Source organism: Bactrocera dorsalis, chromosome 3, assembly GCF_023373825.1.
Source record: "Bactrocera dorsalis isolate Fly_Bdor chromosome 3, ASM2337382v1, whole genome shotgun sequence".
NCBI classification, from domain to species: Eukaryota; Metazoa; Arthropoda; class Insecta; order Diptera; family Tephritidae; genus Bactrocera; species Bactrocera dorsalis.
Window position 1 is genome coordinate 45,930,139 of NC_064305.1, and position 16,831 is coordinate 45,946,969.

The 16,831-nt window shown below is 38.5% G+C and overlaps 2 protein-coding genes and 1 pseudogene across 19 annotated transcripts in view; 2 read left to right on the forward strand and 1 right to left on the reverse strand.

Moving 5' to 3' along the window:
• Positions 1-16,831, forward strand: part of LOC115066185 (synaptic vesicle 2-related protein) — a 795,221-nt gene that overhangs the window by 642,697 nt on the left and 135,693 nt on the right. The window lies entirely within an intron of this gene.
• LOC125777152 (uncharacterized) overlaps positions 1-16,831 on the forward strand; it is a 138,867-nt gene that overhangs the window by 23,127 nt on the left and 98,909 nt on the right. The gene's annotated exons all lie outside the window — the stretch shown is intronic.
• Positions 516-645, reverse strand: LOC125777998 (small nucleolar RNA U3; annotated as a pseudogene).

Sequence of the window (16,831 nt, forward strand, 5' to 3'; positions counted from 1 at the left end):
TTAGTAAGAAAAATATTAATTTGTATAGTATACGATGTTAAAAGCAAAAAATTAAAAATTTATTCTGTCGGGATTCGAACCTGGGACCTGTGTTAGCATCTTGACCTTCCAAGCGCTTACCACCAACACCACCAATTAGGTTGCGCTGACTTAAGTATGATTTGGTTATGAATGCAAGAAACATACGATGGTTCTAATAATTTTGTTTAAGTATAGAAATATACATACTTTGTAGAACATTTGCTTTCGCAATAAATTTATCACAGCAATACATATGCATAATATGTATATACATATACATAACATTGCTGTGATGCCCTGAGAAGTATAGTCTTAATAAATTTATTATTAATTTTTTGCTTACTAATAGAAATTAAATTTATGACAGCAATATTATGTATATGTTTATGTACATTGCTGTGATAAATTTATTTTCTATTAGTAAGAAAAAAATATTTATTAGTATTGATTTCCAAAAGCACAGAAATGATTCTGTGAATTTATTCATTAAAATCGCCACTCAGAAGTCGTTTTATCCCTTGTAAGCGAGCGATTTTCTTAAATCTCACGCTCCCAGATAAAACGATATACCTCGTCCTCGTGGGTCAATTTCAAAAACCACAGAAATGATTCTGTGTGATTCTGAAAGGCCAACGCAGAGTATTTCAATTAAAAGTCACACAAAATAGTTGAGAATTCGCAGAAAGGCAAACGAAAGAAAAAGAACTATAACTTCAATAATGCACAAGCATACAAACATACATATGCGCACACATGTGAATATGTCACCAACCAAAAATTGAAACATTGTTCTACAAAAACAACAACAGCATAAGCATGGCAACATTGTGTTGTGTTGTTGTGTCGGCCGAGCTGTGCCGAAAGAAACGAACAAACGATCGCCGATTGTCACCGCTTCGCTTGCTGCTCGCACATCTTCGCAGACAAGGTTGCGTTACATTCATATGGATGGAGCGAGGTTGCGCAACTTTGCGTTACTTTTATATGGAAGGTTGCGCAACCAGAATCTATCGCAACCTTTTCCGGCGTCGTATAAGAAGTATAACTTCAAAAAGATAACATAGATGAAACAAAAATTCAACCTTTCATTGAAAAAAGTTTCATGGATGTTGTCGGAGTACTCGAGGTTGTGTTTGCCGGTGTACCAAATAAAATACATAAAGTTATTCGATTTCGATATCAATTCAAATTTGTATATTTAAGGATATAGCGAATAAGTGTGATATAAAATGTGAGAGTTAATTGTATATACATATGTACAATTGTGTGGTTATATGTGAGTGAGTACAATTACGTGTTTTTAATAATATTAATATAAATTTGAAATACAATAACAATGTATAACCTGATGTGATTAAATTTTCTCACGTTGATGAGCTGATGCTGCTGCTGTTATTGTTGTTGTTTTAGCTGCTGATGCTACTGTAGGGTTTTGCGCTTGTATGTCAGTCCGCTCTGATATTTCTTTTTATTGTGTCTTTCTGCTTTTTTTTGGTTCTCCGTCGTTATGTTGACGCTGTTAAATGTTTTCTGCATTGTCCTCTAATTCGTATTTAGACGAGTTAGGAGGACAGTGCAGGGATGTGTTCATTTGGTATGAACATCCCGTCATTTGGTATGAACATCCCGTCCACCTTACAGGGTCTGCGAATAAAAAAATTTTTAGATCTATTTTGATTTGGGTTAATGAGTATTGGTATAAATGGGTTTAGTGTACACTTTGGGTTTAAATCATACAAGCACCGTTTAAGGTCCAACCGAGTGCGGTCTTTTGTGCGATCACGGTGATGTTGTCGGGGTTGAATAATCAAGATCTCATTAATCGTGGGTATACGTCTGCTCCCGGTTCCAGCATGATTTTGTCGTTCTTGAAAAATGTAGTGGTCGAGCCTCTTAATGAATTTGCCACTTAAGTCACGATTATAGGGTCTTGTCGTTAAATCGTGCGTTATAAGGCAGTTAACTTCGACCAATCAGTTGATTGATTGATTGAAAGATGAGGAATGCACCGCGACCTTTCGTCTATTGTGCCCTCTCCTGACTCACATTGACTCACTTAGCAGCAGCGCATGAATGAAATCCAAAGCTTACCGGGTGCTAGTGAGGCAATGTACTCCCTATCCGGAAATATCGATCCAAGGGCCTAAATCCTGCGTCTAAAGACTGCTGTGCAGTCGATTAGCAGGTGCTCCGGGGTTTCAGGCTCCCTATCACAGAACCGGCAGCTTGCACAAGAGGATAGGCCCATGCTATGCAGATGCCTATTCAGTTTGCAGTGGCCAGTGTACCATGCGACCAGTAACCTGAGTTTGTTCCTGGGGAGGTTTATCACACCTTTGAACCTTCTCAAGTTGCAACCTCCCATTAGCAGCTTGCATGTCTCATACCGTGAGTTTGAAGCCAATGCTCCTCCCTGCCCACTGCTTCTTTCTTGCGGAGCAGCTCTTTTATGGTATGGGGACCCACCCCCATAAAGGGTTCGGGTCCTACCATCTTGGACCGGAGCGGGCGAGCTCGTCAGCCAGTTCGTTGCCGGCTATACCTCTGTGACCATGCACCCGGATTAGGTGTACCTGGTTCTGTTCTGCAAGGCTGTTCAGCCTTTCCCTGCACTAGTAGCAATTTGATCTCGTAAGACGAGATCGCCTTTAGCGCCGCTTGACTATCGCTGAGAATGGCTATTCGCTCATTGCGATAGTTGCGATGGAGGTTTATATCTATACACCCGGTTATGGCAAAAACTTCTGCCTGAAAAATGCTCGGGAACTCTTCCATGGGTATGGAGAGCTTAGTGCGTGGGCCCACAATCCCTGCGCCGATTCCCTCCGACATTTTCGAGCCATCGGTGTACCACCTTAACGTGCTATTCCTCAGCATCAGTTCGAGGTTGGAATTATTCCATTCGACTTTACTGCCAAGGGTGACCTTAAATCTTTTCCTGAAGTTAACCGTTTTTGTAGGGTTGTCCCTCGGGAGGAGGGCCAATGGTATGCGGCCACTTATCTTTTCCATCCTCCGGGACGAGACTACCTTGCCTTTTACACACCCTTCTGCCGTTATTTGCAGAAGTGTGTGCTTGGCTACCTGACCGATAACCAAATGAAGCGGTGTCAGTTCAAGCAGAACCTCAAGTGCCGCAGTTGGACAGGTGTGTATTGCACCCGTCATGCAGACACAGGCTAGACGCTGTAGCTCCAACAGTTTGGTCTTAACCAAGTTTGCGACGCTATTGAGGCCCATGCCACCGCCCCATATGTGATTATCGGTCGCACTATCGTGGCGTACAACCACCTAACGATCCTTGGCTTACAGCCCCAGGACTTTCCCGCCAGTCGATTCCACACCATTAAAGCATTTGTCGCTTTGACCACGGTCAGGTTTACATACTGTTTCCATCGCAAAGTGGAATCTAGTATCAAACCTAGGTATTTGACACTGTTGATCATCCCTATCTCACTGCCCCAAGTGAGGGATTCCTAACAGTGATCTGCAGTGAAGAGTTAAACACAACTTTGAGCCACTTGCGAAAAATTTAGTATGAAGCAAGCAAATTATTCACGGAATGAGTATAAGTGTGAATATTGCTCACTTACAATTAGGAGAGAGAGAGTTTTGGCTTGTGAGCTGCTTAGCTTGTATGAGGCATATATTCACAAGTGTTTGCTTATGAGCTCACAATACTTATGAATCTTTGCTTAAAATTCTCTGACATTCATGAATACAAAACACTTGTGAATATACGAAGAAGCTCAATTGTGCGCAAGCCACTTGAGCCACTTGAGCCGTAACGCTACGAACCAAAGGCTAAGAAATCCATTACGAAATTAGTAAGAGATACTATTATATTATTGTATAACAACAAGGATTTTGTAACTGGTTCTAATAATGACTAGATATAATGAAATAAAAAACTGGATTTTCATATTTTGTGTTAATTTTCTCTATTATTAAAAAAATCACATATATGTACATACATACATACTTACATTATTACGTTATCACTATAATATTACATTTTATTTTATAAAATCATAATTCAGTTCTTTTCAATGTAATTAAAATTAAAAATAAAAATCGCGTCAGTTTAATGGTATAAAAATTACATGAATTATTATCAAAAAACAAAATAACAAACTACAGTTAATTTCGGTAAAAAATAAAAATAATAAGCATAAAATTTACTTCAAGATTTATGTACATACATAAGATTCAACTCCAAAGATACAAGTATATATTATTAGTATAGCTTCTAAATATATGTACATTAAGATTGAGGTATTGCACAAAATTACTTCTCAATATCATTGTATATTTTTGTTTTTTAAATTTCTAAGGTCTTATTGCCATATTAGTTAGTCTTAAATATAGAATTCTGGAATATTATATTATCTACGGTTTTGGGTGCAAGTCGATTTCTTTTATCAGTTATTAAATTGCCTGCCAAGGAAAATACACATTCAGGCGCCGCACTATTTGCAGGTACAGTAGAAACTTGTTTATCCGGCCCTCAGTTATACGGATTCGCGATTATCCGGACTACCAATCGCGACCAATTTATATGTACCTACGTAGAAATTATGGAATCATGAACGTGTCGGAACTTGCATATTCCGCTCGCGCAGTGTGGGGTCGCTGCCGCTGCCCCGCGCGTTTCATTATTGTTTTAGTTCATTTGCAATTGTGACTCCGCTCTGACGTGCATGTCACGTCTACATATTTAAACCTGCCAAAGCGTAAAAGACAATTTAACGACGCTATATGATTTTATGTAAAACGTCAGCTAAAATAGGGTTGCAATTATATTTTTCCATGACATTGCACGCAAATATACATGGTTTTTGGTCTGACATATTTTACAGCCCTTGCAAATAATTTTCTGCGTGTGTTTGTTGTTGTGCCGGTGCACCGAGAGGAAATATATGCAATTCTTGCACCGTGCAAGGGGTTTGCAAGAGCGAGAGAATACCCCTAGAGTGATACTGTGAGTCTACTACAACTGAAACGAATTCGTGATAAAGCAGCAATGAAGAGAAAAAGTTGCTTACGTCAAATGACAATTACCAAATATTTTAAACCAAATTAAATTTATTACCTACCTACTTATCATGAAATAACCAAATGCAAATTACCAAATACATATTGTAGACAAATTATTCGTACATACGTACTTAAATATTTTATTGTATTTCATGATTAATGCTGCAGTTTAGTATTACGTATGTAGTATAATCTAAGAAAATATGTACATACATGTAGGATGAGAAATAAGGGCAGTGTGGCAACCACTGATCCAAATGTCAAATAGTGGATGACATTTGTGGATTAGGTAGAAGATGTGGGCGGTAAGGCTAGCGTCCATCATAGCATAAGTAATATAATGCAGTCCCGATTACAACGCCGTTGAGTGAAGAAGTGCCTAGCCTCACTAAAGGTCATCAAGTTCAGTTAAAAGACAATTTAAGTACAGTGTAGAGTAAATTTCAATATTCGAGTTGAATTATATCAAGTATAGAGTATAAAGTGAAATTGTATTAGCGTAAAATACTATATAAGTACAATTCCTAAATAGGGAAAAACAGTGGATTCAATAAACAAATGTCGAAAATAAGTGTGTCGTATTTCTTTTTTTTTTAAATTCTACAAATTGGGGGCTCGTCCGGGATCGCCCGTATGCGATTACCCCGGGAAAAGTGTACAGAACAGTGAGTGCCTGTGGTTGTTACTTTTGGTCGCACAAAGCGTTTTAAAAACTAAAAGAAATATTTTCTCTATGAGTGAAACTTTCGGTACATACATTAAGCAAAGACAGTGAACTATTAATTTCGTTTAATCCACGTGAAAGTGCTCGGTCAAATATATTGCTAATTAAAGTAAAAAGTGCTGCAGTAATCACAGGCTATAAGGCGGCAGAACTGCAAAGTATCGTGTTCGTCGTTCTAGTATCAGAGAGCAGAATACAGTTGAATAAGTGCCGGAATCTGTAAAAGTTCAACGAAAGTGGTGGCACATAAAGACCACCGAGGTACTGTACCTGTACCGCCAGTCCAAGGAGCGTTAGAGCGTTAGGCGATTCCGTTAGAACGCCAATGACTAACGGCTCGATCACAGTAATAGCAGTACGGCTACTTGGTGAAACATTTGCACCAATAAGAAGACGGCATCGGCGACAGTGTGGAATCGGAACACACGAAGCAAGCGGTAGCGGTATATAAGTATATACAGCGGGGCAAATAAGCACACGTATACTTTGAATAAGCAGACAGCGGCAGCGACGAGTGTGTAAGTGCGCAGCAAACACCAAGCGCATCAGCAGACACGAGAGCAGAGATATACAACGGTGGTTCAGCGGCGGCGGCGTCGGCATTCACGGCAACAGAGGTTAACGGATGTTGAATGTGACGCGGAGTAGCGGGCGTAGCAGAGAGTGAGCGGCGGGAGCAGAACAAATAAGATAAGGCTTTGAATATTGTAGTAGTTAGAAGTATAAACACACATACATACATATATCGATATATCCAGTAAAGTATTTAGAAGTAGTACAACATCAACTGTATTATTTAAACGCTATTGTATTCTTTTGTATTTAATGTATGTGTGTATTGTAGTAAGACGATACAATTACGTATAGGTGTAAGAAGTAGCAGTGTTTTGAATTCCTATCAGTTTATAATTACATACATACGTTTATAAAATTCACTTTGTAAGATGGATGCAGCCACAATAAAGGGTATGACCGTGGACATGTTGAGGGAAAAACTTAGAGAGTTAAATTTAAGTACAGCCGGTAGGAAGAAGGACTTACAGTTAAGACTGTTACAACACATGGTTTTTGGAGACGAAGTGGATAAGGGGGGAAGTGATAATGAGTCAGCAAATTCATTATACACTACCGAGGATAAAAGTGTAGGTAGGGTGCTATTTACGTTGCGCGATGTCGAAGATAGCATATCCAGTTTTTATGGAGACGGTACTTATAACGTGTACCACTGGGTTGATGAGTTCAACGAAGTTGCTGAAACAGTAGGGTGGGACGATTTACAGAAGTTCATATATGGAAAGCAGTTGCTGAGGGGAGCAGCCAAGCTATTTGTTCGAGGAACGGGAGGGATCAGGAATTGGAATAGTTTGAAAACCGCGTTGGTGGAGGAGTTCGGAGAAAAGTTGAGTGCCGCAGAGGTACATCGTATGTGGAGGAATAGGCGTAAGCAACCTAAAGAAAGTCTGCAGGAATACTTGTACTCTATCATCGAAAGTGGTAAGCCAATATCACTCGATGAAAAGAGTATAATCGAGTATTTCGTGGAAGGTATACCGGATAGTCGAGAGAATAAAAGTATGTTGTATCAAACGCACAGTGTGAAGGAATTGAAGGAGCAAATCCGCGTATATGAGAGAATTAAGGGTGCGTCCGTCGCGAGTCGTAGAGCTTTTCCCCAGTCGTCAAACGCAAGTAGAGGTACTGAAGATCAGGTTAGGAGGAGGTGCTACCGTTGTAATCAGGAAGGTCATCTAGCTAGAGATTGCTCACGCGGTGAAGCAAACAACGTAACTTGTTTTAAATGCAAGGGAAAGGGCCATTATGCCCACAATTGCAAGGGCGCACAACCAGGTAGTGTGGCGAAAAATGAACGGATTAACGCAGTCGGTGGTGAGAAAGGCGAGTACATTTTCGTGAACGCGGTGATAAAAGGGATCACGTTTAGCGCGTTGGTGGATACGGGATGCTTCACGAGTATATTGAGGTACGATACGTTTAGGAAGCTAGGAGGAATTGCTCTCAGGAAGGAGAAACAACGGCTGTATGGAATAGGAAAGGGCGAGATTACAACGATGGGTAACCTTATAGCAGAGATCTCCGTGGAAGGCGTGACTATGGAAGTCAAGTTCGAGGTAGTAAGAGTGCAAGATATACCCTACGCGGCAATCTTGGGAAACAGTATACTTAAAGAAGTGGATTTGGTGTTTAGCAAAGGCAGAGTGGTGTTTAGAAAACCCAATAAGGGTGGAGTAATGTCGGTTGACACGGGTGCCAATGAGTTGGCGGTTAAAAGTAAAGATATTCAAGGAGGCGATGAAACTGAAATCTCAGCGAGTGAGAGGGTTTCTGCCGTGCAAGTGTGCGAAGATGAGGTGAGTCCGGAAGTGCCGGGAAAAGAGGTTGAAAGTAAATGTGTTCAGGTGGGCGATGAAACTGAAATCTCAGCGAGTGAGAGGGTTTCTGCCGTGCAAGTGTGCGAATTTAAGGTTAGTTCGGAAGAACGAGGAAAAGAGGTCGATGTAAACGAAAAGGACAAGGTATGTCGTGGCAAAGGATGCAATGATAAGAGTGGATCTAAGTTTTTAGGTGGACAAGAGATGCAAAGGGATGATGAATCGGCTAAGGTAGACTTGTCACATTTTGAAGATTCTGACGCAGCGTTCGTCCAAACGTCGATAAATAAATATCAGCTTCAGAAACCGATGAATGTGCCAGTTCAAGTGAAGTTAATTTTGGCAGATGGGAAACCAGTGTATCAACGACCTCGTCGAGTGTCGTATGAAGATCAAAGATACGTAAATGATCAAGTTGGGAAAAGGATTAGAGATAGGATGGTTCCAAGTAGCACGACGGAGTACAATGGTGCAGTCGAGCATAGATCCGGAACGCGGATGAGACATGTAAACGCATTAAGTCGCGTACACTGTCTAATGGTTGAAGACTCGTTAAAGTTTAGATTGAAGGAAGCTCATTGGCAAGACGACTGGATTAGAGCAGTAAGGAAAGCGTTAGAGAATGGACCCTACGAGAGGTGTTACATAAGAAATGAGTTAGTACATTACGATCCCTCCAAGGAGTTGTTAGTTGTATCCGCGGGCATGGAAGAGGTAGTAGATAGATTGGAGAGACAGGCGTCGATTTTTGGGAACCCGAGGCGGAGTATTACAGATAGGGGGGCTGCCTTTACGGCAAATGCTTTCAAAGATTATTGTAACCAGGAAGGCATACAACACTTGCTGATTGCGATGGGGGTTCCTCGCGGCAACGGTCAGTTGGAACGAGTGCATCGTATAGTTATTCCAATGCTCGCGAAAATGTGTCAGAACACTTCAACTCAGTGGTACCGTCAAGTGCCAAAAGTTCAACAAATCATGAATAAAACCTATCCGCGGAGTACGGGGATAGCACCCTTCAAAATACTTACAGGTTTAAGTATGCGCACATCAGATAGTGAAGAATTACAAACTATGCTAGACGGAATAGAGGTGGAAGAGTTAAATACTCAGCGCGACTTAGTAAGACAGGAGGCAAAAGAAAACATAAAGCGAATTGAGGAAGAGAACGTTAGAACATTCAACAAGAATAGAACGGGAAATTTTAGATACGGAGTTAACGAAGCAGTCGCCATTAAAAGAACACAGTTCGGGGTTGGCATGAGATTGAGGCCGAAATATCTCGGGCCATACAAAATAGTCGCACAATTACCACACGGAAGATACGAAGTATAGAAAATAGGAATCCACGAAGGACCTAACAAGACCATTACCGTTGCAGAAAATATTAAGAAATGGGGTTAGGTATTCGAGGGCGAATAGCTTGTCAGGACGGCCGATTGTAGGATGAGAAATAAGGGCAGTGTGGCAACCACTGATCCAAATGTCAAATAGTGGATGACATTTGTGGATTAGGTAGAAGATGTGGGCGGTAAGGCTAGCGTCCATCATAGCATAAGTGATATAATGCAGTCCCGATTACAACGCCGTTGAGTGAAGAAGTGCCTAGCCTCACTAAAGGTCATCAAGTTCAGTTAAAAGACAATTTAAGTACAGTGTAGAGTAAATTTCAATATTCGAGTTGAATTATATCAAGTACAGAGTATAAAGTGAAATTGTATTAGCGTAAAATACTATATAAGTACAATTCCTAAATAGGGAAAAACAGTGGATTCAATAAACAAATGTCGAAAATAAGTGTGTCGTATTTCTTTTTTTTTTAAATTCTACATACATACATAAGTAAGTGTTCATTTCTTAATACATTGATTTTCGTAGCAGGATATGAATATCTATTTCTTTTTCTTCATACATTCGATTATCCGGATTTTCGATTATCCGAATGCCTATCGACAACAATTAGTCCGGTTAATCGAGTTTCTACTGTATAGTTATTATTTTAAGTGCTAGTTTTGATATGCGTGAAAAGTTAGATTTATGTCATCTACCTAAGCTCTGCTTTTTCTAGAATGTAAGATGCAACTTTGCATCTAGGCATAAGAAATATTTGAATAAAAGGATAAGAAACAAAGAAGTTTCAGTTTTGTAGTTTTTACGAAGTCACTAGAATCACGGGTTTCGTTCCTTTTAAAACCCTCCGCGTAGGTATAAACTTCAGGGAATGATCTACCTAAGCTCTCCAATTTCTGGAATGTAAGATAAAGCTTAAGAAAATAATTGAATAAAAGGGTAAGAAATAAAGAAGTTTCAGTTTTTTAGTCACTACAATCGCTCGTTTCGTTCCTTTTAAGCCCCTCCGCGTAAGTATAAAATACATTTTGAATAGGCACGGAATTTGTGAATGTATTCATGAATAAACAGTGAGACACTTATTAGTGAATGTATTCATGAGCCTTTCAACTCATCTAATGGTATGCAACGTTATAGCTAAAGGGTTGCAAGAATTAATTCACGCTATGAATGCAACAGAGAATTTATGAATTCATCTCATAACTCGAGTTAAGCGCCGACGCTGAGTTGGAATTATGTGAATGCAGATACAGAGAAGACATTGTGAGTTGCTGTTTATCGCTAGCAGGTAGACTCAGCTCATTCATCTCATAAACAAACCAAACTCACACTCATATCATCAACCAGCAGTGAATGCAAAGCGTTAGCGTTCGCTTAGTAGTGGAATAGTGTGTGATCGTCACTTATTGTTATGTGAATTCATTGTTTCTCTCATTCTTTTAACAGAACAGTGTGCACCCATAGTGTTCAGCTAAGCAAGCAAATAAGAAGATAAACGGAAGGGTTTTCCACACAACATGATTGCCTGCATTGTACTGACCGTAGACGCTTAACCGAGACAGTTTATTAAATATTTAAATTCGTCATTTGTTTTGTGTATAGGGAGATAAAAGGGGGTAAAATAGTTTTGTCAGATTTTTATTTTAATATTTCGTATTTTTCATCAAAAATAATGGATGTAAGTAATTGACCGCGAAATTCAGTGGAATTGTTTGCTAATATTTGCCATGTAGTAATACAATTTACACCTGTGTCTCTGTTTACGTATGTTTTTTGGTTTTCCCTAATGTTTTTTTTACGATTTATCGACAGTTTATCAGCATAATACATAGGTATATTTACACATGAGTTAATTGGACTGGAAATGAATGCGAATGTAACTAATAAAAATGTGATACTTTTGAACTAAAAGTTGTATGTATTTTGTGATTTAAAAAGAGTTTTTTTTTCAATTGTTCCAAAGGACAGGTTTTAGTTCTAAAATATTTTTATTTTTTATAATACTTTGTTAAATTTATTAATGCCTAAATAAACTTCACGAAAATTGCAATAAAATTTAATATTGGTGGCTAGATGAGTTAGCTTTTCCCTCTGTACGCCCGACACTGAACAACCACACGACAACACACCACACTAACGCGATCCACATGTGAAGACACCACACATCCAGACATCCCACATGAAGACACCACACACTACTACACATGAATATATATCACACATACGAACATCACACCACAACTCTACACTACCCAACAATCAAAACCGACCGTTCGAGAGGACGACCTTCCCTTTTTTACAACGATCTCGCACCGAGCGAACGTGTCACGCAGCGTCAGTTTCCTAAATACCGATTTCGAAGTGCAGTGAATCCAACGATCCGAACAGTGTCTTTAATAAAACAAAACAAACTCAAGCATTAAACTAAACATTAAATTAAACAAAAGGAAACCAAACTGTGTTTATTTTTGCCGGTGAGTTAGCAAGTGCCGAGGTAAGTGGTGGCTAGCAATAGCGATAGAAACATTGGTCCTTCGAGCCATAGTGAGAGGCACTATGGAAAAATAGAAAAGTGAAGAAAGTGAAAAAAAAAACGTATTAACGAAAACAAAAATTGTGCAGTGAAGTGCGGGTGAACTAGCTTGGAAAAACAAAAACAAAAATCTAAGCAAAACTAAAAGAAAAAAAAAATTGTGCGGTGAAGTGAACTAGCTTGGAAAAACAAAAACAAAAATCTAAGCAAAACTAAAAAAAAAAAAATTGTGCGGTGAGAAGAGTGCAGTTAAAACGGAAAAAAAGTGAAAACTCAACAGTGCAGTGAACACATAAGAGTGCAGTGCAGTGGCAACATTCATATACATGCATATGTACATATATACAGAATAAAACATTTTCTCTCCAAAAAAAAAAAAAAAAACAAAAAAAAAACCCTAATACATACATATACATAATGAAAAGAGCGGGCGCGAAATAAAGAAATAAATTACATAGCGGGCGCGAAGCCGGTTCTAACAACAAAAAAATACATACATAAATAACTACCAAAAACGGGCGCGAAGTAAAAACAGGAAAAAAACCCACACATCATCATCTCACCAAAATTCACCGCAACAAAAGGACTGGGAGAAGAGGCCACAAACGCACACACTGGGAGGAAAACCCACAAACGCACACACATAAAAGACCACATACATACGATCAAACTGTCCCCAAAACCCCTGGCGGAAATACAAGTGAGTTGGTTGTATCGTTCCCATCATTATTTCTATTGTATATACATATGTATGGTTTTTAATAAAAAAAAAAAGGCCAAAAATTTAAAACAGATAAATTTGCGTTTCTAACCATCCGTTAGAATAAAAAAAAAAAAAAAAACGGTTGCCAAACTGTTTTAGTATTCGGTTATTTCCCGGTAAAAACCGAAATACCGCTAAGAAACAAAACAGTTTGGTAATACGAATAATAAATAATTGATTACCGCTAAGTGCTTACAGTCGTGTGAAAACACAAAATTATTTCTACAACAAAAAATTTTTTCAAGTATTTACTTGCACCAATTTCCAGCGGTACCCCTTATACTTAATCAAGTATAAGCAGGACTGCTTAAAATAAGCCAAGGCAAATCACACACAGACAATAGAGAGGAATTGAAAACCATACATACATATGTATAAATAAAACTTTACATACATACATATATTCGATATAATTATATTTATATAAATTACAAAGAGTAAATTTACTCTTTTCCATATAACAGTCGTAAAAACATATACGAGAAAACGATACATATATTTCATATATTTACTTATATACATAAACATCTACCCACGTTAAGTGTCCGATAATTCTCTTTTCGCGGTTTATCCGTAAGGCGAATATACATTCATATGTACACGCGTACCTGTGTACGAGTATATACGGTCGCATTATAAATACGTATATATATACATACGCTGAAACGCATATGGTAAAATTATACCCCGGGTACAACTTGAACAAAATACAATTTGTTTTTCATTTAAATCATCAACAATTAATATTGATCGCAACATCAGTACGTTTTTAAGCGGCGGAAAATTTATCATAATAATATAATCCAAAATTTGTACGATCGTGTATCGTCACATATGTAAACACGCATATTATTTCAAAGACCACATTGGCATATATCCCGCAATACCCCTTGGTTTATGATTAACAAAACCAAGCAGGATTGCGTATACAACATATTCAAAGCCCACATTGGCACATATCACACAATACCCCTTGGTTTTTAATCAACAAAAACAAGCAGGATTGTGCAAAACATAATAAAGCGTAATACATATGTACATACATGCATATGTACAAAGTGCAGTGATCTCTAAAACGAGCTCTCATTTGCACATAATAAAATAAAATAACCATAAATATATATACGTACATATACAAATATATACAACAAAAAAATTATTTGTTTTTGCGGTTAACATCAAATAATTAAATAAAATTAAATCGAAATTAAATAAAGTGCATAATTCGAAACAAAAAAAAAACTCTTATTTACCTTAAAAGAGTTTTATACAAAATCACGATTATACGCGGTTATTAAAAGCGTTCCGGTTTACTAATTTAATTAAAAACTCTCATTCACGTAGAAGAGTTCTCGTCTGAACATTACATCTACACACTTATACATATACGCAATCTGTGGTGAGATCCAATTCAATAATTTCAACATATAATTTATTTATCGGTTTATCGATTCAAGAAAATTCTGAATCGGCGCTAGAAATAAAAAGCCAAACAATTGAAAATTTTTGGACACGTCTCCAGGCTGCATATGACGCAATTGTAGATACTGACGATTCAGATCTACCAGAAAACTTTAAATCTTCTGCTTACGCCAAATTTGAAAACTGCTTAGACCAGTATGAAGACATAAAAATTATGATCGCAGATCAGCTAAAGTTAATTAAAGCAGTTGCACCTACTCCACCTCCGAGAGTAGAGCTGCCACACATTCAAAATCAAGAGGCAAGTTCGGGTATCCACCTCAAGGTGCCCGCATGTGATACTGAAATTTTCCATGGTGGTTATGAACAATGGCCGTCCTTCCGGGACATGTTCACAGCTGTTTACATAAACCATCCGAAATTATCAAATGCTCAAAAGTTGTATCACCTCAGATACAAAACAAAAGGTCAAGCAGGCGTCATCGTAAAACAGTTCGCATTAAATGACGACAATTTCCATTTGGCTTGGGAAGCTCTGAGATCAAGGTACGAAAATGAACGAATACTGGTAGATAATCAAATAACGATATTAATGAACTTGCCCAAAATTCAAAAGGAAACAAGTGAAGAATATATGAAACTTCAATCCACTGTTTCCAACTGTTTGTCGGTTTTAGCGACACAAAATATTCCTACAGACAATTGGGACCCAATTCTGATAAATATATGCACCGCCGCATTATCAGAAAAATCGTTATTGCTATGGGAACAATCTCTCTCATCAAGGAAAAAATGCCCCACGTGGCAGCAAATGCAAGATTTCCTAACTACCCAGTATGAAATCGCAGAAAGAATTGATAAAAAGATAATTAAACCAAAAGGTATTTCCCATGACCTTAATAGAAGCTTCCAAAGATCCCAAGCCAGTAGCAACAACAATTCAAATAGAAGCTTCTTCAAAAATCAAACGTTCACATCTGAACAATACAAACAAACGTCATGCGAATTGTGCACAGGGGGACATAAACTTAAATCTTGCGAGAAATTTAAGAAACTAAATATAGTTGACCGAAACAATTTTGTAAAGTCAAAAAGACTTTGCACAAACTGCTTATCACATGCACACATGCTTAAAGATTGTGAAAGCAAATTTAATTGCGTTTATTGCCATAAACGACATCATTCGATGTTACACATTACCAATTTTTCCAGCTCACCCCCAAACAGCGCAAACATAAAAAGAGCAACAGGTTTAGTTGCAACAACGAATTCCGAAAACAGCCAAGAAGCACCATGCTGCTCAAAGGCGTTGAAAACCCAAACGCTACATAGCGAAAACAACAGTAGAGTACTACTACCTACAGCAGTCGTCTCCATCGAACACCGAGGAGAGCTGTTTAAACTCAGGGCCTTAATAGACCAAGGATCACAACGATCATTTATTGCGTCTAGGGCACAAAATAGGCTACAACTGCCTACGAAATTATCCAATTTTTAAATTACGGGAATGGGCGGAAGAGTAGTTCAAAACTCCAATAAAATTTGCCCCATTACTCTAGTTTCCCCCCAAGCGGATAAGCGCATTCAAGCAGAAGCTATTGTCTTACCGCAATTAACAAACATGCTTCCAAGCTATCATATAAATAGCAAGCATTGGCAAAAGGTTTCACACCTTAAGTTAGCAGACCCCAACTGCAACACTCCCGCTCAAATAGATCTCCTATTAGGCAGCGATCTCATACCACAGAAAATACTCGAAGGTATTGAGAAAATTACCAAAACACTTCTGGCGCAAAATACCATTTTCGGATGGGTCCTAAGTGGACTAGTTGCGGAACCAGTTGCCACGATGACAACTCAAGTTGAGGAAATCTCCAACGAATACCTCAATTCGCAATTAAGAAAATTTTGGGAGTTAGAAGAACTCCCCCCCGTATCAATCACAACCCCTGAAGATCGGTATTGTGAGGATTTTTATAAAACCACAACTACTCGATCAGAAGATGGCCGGTACGTCGTACGACTACCACTAAAGCCAGAATTTCCCCGCACGCTTGCCTTAGGTCATTCCCGCACCGCTGCTATTCAACAGTTTTTAAGTATGGAAAAAAACCTACTTAAAAAAGGCGAGCTTAAACCAGAATATGATAGGGTCGTAGAAGAATACCTCCTTTTAGATCATATGGAGGAAGTCAGCGCTGGCGAAAAAATAATACAAAGTAAATACTACTCGTTTTATTTGCCACATCATGCAGTAGTAAAGCCAGACAAAAAAAACACAAAGGTAAGAGTTGTCTTCAATGCGTCAAAATCCACTAGCTCGGGGAATTCCCTAAACGATATCCTGTTTACGGGACCCACGCTTCAGCCAGACCTAATGCTGATTATCTTAAATTGGCGTATCTTCAAATACGTCTTCAACGGGGACGTCGAGAAAATGTATAGACAAATAGTCGTACATAAAGACGATCAAGATTTTCAAAGAATTATTTTCAGAAAATCCCCCACTAGTCCACTACGCGACTTTAAGTTAAAAACAGTAACCTTTGGCGTTAACTGTGCCCCATACTTAGCCATTCGAACACTGCACG